At 40.1% G+C, this 6880-nt stretch overlaps 1 non-coding gene across 1 annotated transcript; it reads left to right on the top strand.

Moving 5' to 3' along the window:
• Positions 1–1691: 1691 nt before the first annotated feature.
• LOC120106830 lies at positions 1692–1800 on the top strand. Its single transcript, XR_005508845.1, has one exon. It is a non-coding gene; the product is annotated as a small nucleolar RNA R71 (small nucleolar RNA).
• Positions 1801–6880: the final 5080 nt, after the last annotated feature.

Below are 6880 nucleotides of genomic sequence, written 5' to 3'. Positions count from 1 at the left end.
ATCTTCTGCGATGGTTTCAACCCAATCAACCTCCTTACTCTCTTCGGGATCATTGGGTTGTTTGCACACATTAAAAATGTTCAATTCTAAGGTCATGTTACCAAAAGAAAGCTTCATGACGCCATTCCTACAATTAATCAATGCATTAAAAGTTGCAAGGAATGGACGTCCTAAAATGACCGGAATCTGAGACTGTGAGTTCGAAGCCGGATGTATGTCCAATACGATAAAATTGACAGAAAAATAGAACTTATCTACTTGGACCAATACATCCTCGATAATCCTCCTCGGAATTTTAACTGACCTGTCAGCTAATTGCAAAGTGACGGAGGTTGGCTTCAACTCACCTAAACCAAGTTGCTCATATACAGAATATGGCAACAGATTCACACTTGCCCCTAAATCTAACAATGCTCGCTCTATCCTAAAGTCACCTATGATGCACGAGATGGTTGGGCAACCTGGATCTTTATATTTAGGGAGAATGTGGTGCTGCAAAATAGCACTCACATTTTTCCGTTAAAAATGCCTTCTTCTTAACATTTAATCGGCGTTTGACAGTACACAAGTCCTTCAAAAATTTGGCATATGAGGGTACTTGTTTAATTGCATCAAGAAGAGGTATGTTGATCTTTACTTGCTTAAAAAGCTCAAGAATTTCAGAATTAGGTTCGAGCTTTTGCAACGGCTTTAACCGTTGTGGAAAAGGTGGAGGAAAAGGACATTCAGCTTTCTTGGTAGAAGTTGGGACCTCAACTTCTTCTTTGTTCCTTTCATCGGCGTTGGGAGCATCAGAATTAGAAGTGACCTGCGGTCTCAATGGGATGGTCTGATTAATGACTTTTCCATTACGCAAAGTCATGATGCTCTTTGCATGTTCTGTATGCGAACTAGAAGGAGCTGTATTATTACTACCGTGCACTTGTGGGTTAGGTTGGGGTTGAGCTGGAAGCTTACCCTTCTCTTGGGTACTTAGGACGGTAGTCAACATTGACAATTGGTTCCTTATATCTTCAAAATTTTGAGTATTTTGAGCATTGATATTAGCTTGACCTTGTAGAAAAGTTTGTATGGATTGCAAGGCATCTTCAATATTTGGCTTTTGAGAGGGTGGTGATGCAAAAGTAGGATGTGCAGGTGGAGGAGCTGAACGGTGTGACTGTTGAGGATGATCATTTCTCCACCTAAAATTTGGATGATTCTTCCAACCAGGGTTATAGGTATTCGAGTATGGATCGTTATAAGGCTTTTGGGAGGAGTTCATAGCATTTGCTTGATCGTGCAAGACTTCTTTGAATGCCGGTATGGTGGGACAATCTGTAGTAGTATGACCCGACATATCGCAGATACCACAACACTCATTTCTAAGTTCTATAGTCTTGATAGGCTCAATCTTCCTAAGCTCAATTTCTTCTACCTTCCTAGTGAGGGCTGCCATGTTAGCATGAAGATCATCCTCAGTTCTGAGGTTGTAAAGGCCTCCCTGTACAGAGCTAGTAGGCTTAGGCAAAGACTTGTTGTTTCTATCCCCGTTATCCCAAAGTTGGGCAGTCTCAGCAAGGGAATCCAAATACTCCCATGCCTCATCAGGTTGTTTTTCTAAAAATCTACCATTACACATGGTCTCTACAAACTGTTTCAACTGTGGAGATAAACCTTCATAAAAGAAACTAATGGTTCTCCAAGTTTCAAACCCGTGATGAGGGCATGAGAGAAGAAGGTCTTTAAATCTTTCCCAACATTCATAAAATGTTTCATTATCTTTTTGTTAGAAATTGCTGATATGTCTTTTCAAAAAGTTGGTCCTTTGTGTGGGAAAGAACTTCTTTAAAAATTCTCTCTGCATATCTTGCCAAGTTCTTATTGATCTAGGTCGCAAAGAGTTTAGCCATGTTTTGGCCTTATCCTTTAGAGAGAAAGGAAACAATGTCAACTTGAGGACATTCTCGGTGACGTTCGGCACTCTAAATGTAATGCTCAATTCTTCAAAATCTTTTAAATGAAGATACGGACTCTCTGACTCTAACCCGTGAAACTTGGGTTGCAATTGGATTACCCCTGGTTTGATTTCAAAATGTCCTACATTATCAGGAAAAATTATGCATGAAGGCTGACTAGTCCTAGTCGGTTGTTGGTATTGTCTTAGAGTCATAACATGGGGTTCATGTTCTCGATCGTGGTGGCTTCCCGCATCTTCATTTAAATCAGCCATCTCACAAGGTGTGAGATATTGAGAAGGAATTTCAGGGGTATGTCCTAAGGGATGATCTAAAGTTGTACGACTTAATCGACCAGTATCGTCCCTATTCCACTTTAGCATGCAAAATATTTTCCTCTCTTTTTTTTTTTTTTTTTAAAATATAAGTACCAACTAAAGATAACCTAAAACGACACCCTAAAACAAAAATCTATTCACAATCAAACATGCAACAAAACATTACACCTCAATTTCTAATATTTTTCTTAAATTTCTAGACAGCTCCTAACTGGTTTGAAGAGGGCACCTAAGCCTCCAATCCGGTCTAATGAACCGAGTTGACCAGGTAAGCTCCCAGGTAAGTGGAGGGGTCACGATGCGTTCGCAAAGGTCCCACTTAAAACCCACTTGCCTCGAACAGATGAACTGTCTCTCTTATAGGGACAAAGCTTGCCTAGACATCAACTAAGCCACAGAGCGAAATTGGTGCAACTTTCGGTGGTCTTCCTCCTATTGAGCTCGAATGTTCTTAGGGGCCGACGTCTAGTTGATTTTAGTTAAGCTTAGGATATCTATGCACTGGGGTGATTTTTGGGCTAAGGACGAGTGATGAAATCCCGACCTTATCTTTTTAAATGGGTTCAGCTCTTAGAATATTTTATGCTGATGCCTTATACTATATGCAACAATCAAGAGATTTTTTTCTTAATATTTTATGACAAGACATTAAATTTCATTGAATAGGTGATCAAGCAAATTATTTATTTATTTTTCTTAAATTTTATGAGTTGAAGTTTGAAATTTGAATTCTGAAATTTGAAATTTGAAATTTGAAATTTTAGGTTTTCCTCTTCTTTTTTTTTTAAATTTTTGAATAATCACCCTTGATCTTTTCTTAAAGTTTTTTTTTTCTTAAATTTTCAATTAGCAAGAAGGGTTAATGAGATATAACAACAATAAACTCTGATTCTAAAAAAATTAAATGCAGAAAATTCAAAACAGAAATCAGCAAGATTTTATTTTAATCTAATGGTCTGAAAAGTCTCCGAATGTTAATCAGACCGTTCGGATTATTGAGCAATGTGTCTTGCACTAGCTGACCAAATTTGAGTCAAATCAGACGGCTAATTTCTATGATATCAGAGTTTGATGCAGACTGTGCAGGGAATTAAAAATAGTAGTAAAGATTTAAATTTTTTTTTTTCAAAAGAAAAATACTAACTACTAAGGTAAAAATTAAATCTAAAATTATACTAATAACTCAGTCGTTCCTCGGCAACGGCGCCAAAAACTTGGTGCGTTCGAAAAACTGTTCTCCCAAGTGTAGGAGAATCGCACAAGTAGTATAACTCGGAGGTCCGAGGTCGATTCCTCAGGGAACGATCTATAAATTATTAGCGTAATTTTTAGATGAATTTTTTAGTTGATCTTCAGAAATTAAAAGCAGAGAATAATAGGTAATTAAACAACGTTCAAGAATATAAAGAAGGCTAGAGATCCGGAATTTCCCTTGACAATATTACTTTCAACAAATAAACTCGGCGATTTCTTGATTAAGGATTAATTTGATAGAATAGTTCTAATCATGGAGTATATAATCTGAAAACATGAATTTAACATCCAAGTATTTATCGTGCCGGTTACATCTACGATAAATTAAGCATTGAAACAATCCATGCATCAATATATATAAACCATACAAGATCTATCTAATAAATAAATATGCAAGAATCTAAAACATACCAATGGATATAAAACATTTAGAATAAAGGTTTAGAATGTACTTGATGAAAGCAACATGACAAGGGTTCATCCATCACCCTTTGCCAAAAAAAATCAGCCCTCCATTAAAAAAAAACGTTCACCTCCCATATATTTTTTTTTCTTTTATTTTCTGAAACAGAACATGCTCTGTTTCTCTCTCTGTTTCTCTCCCCCTTTCTCCTCTTCAACCGAACGGCTGTCTCCTCCTTCAAAAAAAATGAGAGATGCCTGCCCCAGCCGAGAGAGGAGCTTCATATAGTTAGTATCCGATCCCCCCTGAGCACACGCGGTGGAGATGGGCGGATGGAGAGGAATCTCAAACGTTGATCGCGGCTGGGATGATGCTGGATATGCACGCGGGCAGATTCAACGCTGGGAACGGATGCGGAAAGGGTGGTTGATCACGGGTGCGGCGATCGCGGGATGAGCGGATGGCTGGGACGCGAGCTCCATCAGAATGAGATTCACGTGGGAGAAGAAGCTCGAACGTCGTGGAGGAGACTCGTTGATAACAGGATTGTCCTGGTGAAGATGGAAAGTCTCCACGCTGTGAATGTTGACCCCGAACTTGTGCACGGGATGGAGCTGGGAGGTGCTGTAAACGTAGATGGGACGGATGCCGGAGCTGATTGAAGAAGAAGGTTGCGGAGTATCCGGACGCGGGAGGAAGCGGACTGATGGAGTGCTAATCCGGAAGCTAATTCGGAAGGAACGCACGGAATGAAGCAAATCCCAGCTAGCTGCAAGATATGGAAAGCTCGGACGTGATGGAGGAGGTGGTTGGCTATGGAGGAGGCGGACGGCAGGCATGGGATCATGGGCTTGCGGACATCGCGATGCTTCATGGCTGGCTGGGACCATTCACGGGATGCTGTGGAGGAGGTGGACGGATCTTTGGACGCTGGGTAGAGGCTGGGAGGCGCGGACGGATCGGGAGCTGATTGCGGACGCCATGGTTCACGCTCAGGATGAGCGGATGGCTGGGAGGCGCTCCAACGCGTGAGATATGGACGCACGCTAGGATGGGTTGCACGCGGGCTCCATCGAAATGAGATGCACGGGCTACTGAAAATCGGTTGCAGTGAACTGGACGGCTGAACTTAGCCTCTTTCTAGTGTGCAACTGGGGTTGACCTATACGGTTGGCTGGTCATCCGCGGTGGTGCATCTTTTTGGACCTAATGCACATTTTTGTTTTGATTTACAATCACCTGCACCCCACAAAAATATAATATAAATGCAATACTTTTATCATTATTTATTAGCAATAATACTAATTTAAGTGATGTGTAAATCGCATTTTTATGCTCTCATCACCACCTCAGTCCCCCATAGACGAGGTGTTCGCAAATCAGCTTTCGGCTGAAATGCGGCTTCTCCTAAGTATCATTTCTAAGACTCTCTTTCCCAAAACTGGTAGGTTTGACTTCATCTCAGAGAGAGACCTAGCTTTGATGTTCCACAGACTCCAAGACACTCCTATCAACTTCCCTAAACTCATCTACAAGTATCTCTGTGAACCCCTAGACAAACCTAGGTTGAGTCTCGCATATGGAATGCTATTCAATCTTATCTTTAGGGAGTTAGAGGTCCCTATCCCTGTGGGAGAATGAAAGAGTAGATGCCCTATAAGCCAATCATTTGATGGGTTTCTCTTTGTAATCCTCTAAATCATGTACTTTGACACTCGATATATATCAATAAAGGCATTGTGTTTCATCATTTGATGATTATCTGTTTTATTATTGGATGATGAACCCCATAAATTAGGACATTGGTTTTAGGATTATGATGAGATCATACCAGTGAGACCTAAAATCCTAAAATCCTAAAATCCTAATTTAGAATATTTCCAGTCAAATTGGTATGTTGAGTCGGGGATCAATATTACCGGAAAGACTGGCACATCTTATGTATGCTCGATGTAGAGGGTGATTGATCTCACAATCACTTGTGTGAGACACTAATACAAAGATGTGGGTGCTCATTAGAGGAATGAGTTCACTGAAATGACCAGCCATGAGAACATCTTATGGATTCTTACTTAATTATCAAAAGATGGTTCTCATAGTGGGAGTTGTGCAAGTGATCCTTAGATCTGAGATCACCATGGTACCTTGTGCACTTGAAGCTATGTTTTGGTTTACCCTCATTCACGACATTGCGTTGTGTACGGGGTATTCTGGATATGGTGGATTTTGTACGAAGGTTGTGAGTAGGTCAACAAGGAATCAGTCACTTCTAGTAAGAGAAGGTAACATCCTACTTACTCTAATCTTATGATGATTCAAGAAGCCTTTGATCAAAGCAAAATGAATATTAGAAAGAATTTCTAATGTTTCATTGTTTGAATTATCATATAAAAGATTCAGAGAGACATGAATAAGTGATTGAGTTTGATATTGATCCATACTCATGCACTTATTCAGGATGTAGTATGACTGAGGGATTGAATTGCACGATAACTTGCCACTGAAGGGTATGTTTGGATTTATCCAATACATTCCTCATCTTCCGGGTAGACATGATACGTTGCTAGACGTCAATCATGTCTTGTGGGTTGATCGGATCAAAGAGTTTGATTAGATCAAAGCATCAGAAAGGTTCTGATTGCTAAGTCAGGTTTAGCACTAAATTGAACCTAAATTGGATTAGAGGTATTCTAATCAGGCTAGGTCAACTTGCACCTGCACCTATTGCTGGCTAAGATAAGGAACCCAATGGGTCACACACAAGAGAATTGATCAAGGGTCTAATTGGATTAGATCATGTTTGCAAGATGAACATGCTAGCACGTGTTGCAAACCCTAGCTCCTGATTCAAATTAAATTCGAATCTGATTCTTAGATTAGGTTGATCTAATATGATTAGATCATGACCTAATATGGGTTAGCCAAGAGTTGGAACCCATTTGGCTTTA

The sequence above is a fragment of the Phoenix dactylifera genome, unplaced genomic scaffold (genome assembly GCF_009389715.1).
Source record: "Phoenix dactylifera cultivar Barhee BC4 unplaced genomic scaffold, palm_55x_up_171113_PBpolish2nd_filt_p 000654F, whole genome shotgun sequence".
Lineage (NCBI taxonomy): Eukaryota > Viridiplantae > Streptophyta > Magnoliopsida > Arecales > Arecaceae > Phoenix > Phoenix dactylifera.
This window is presented reverse-complemented; position numbering and strand designations above follow the sequence as displayed.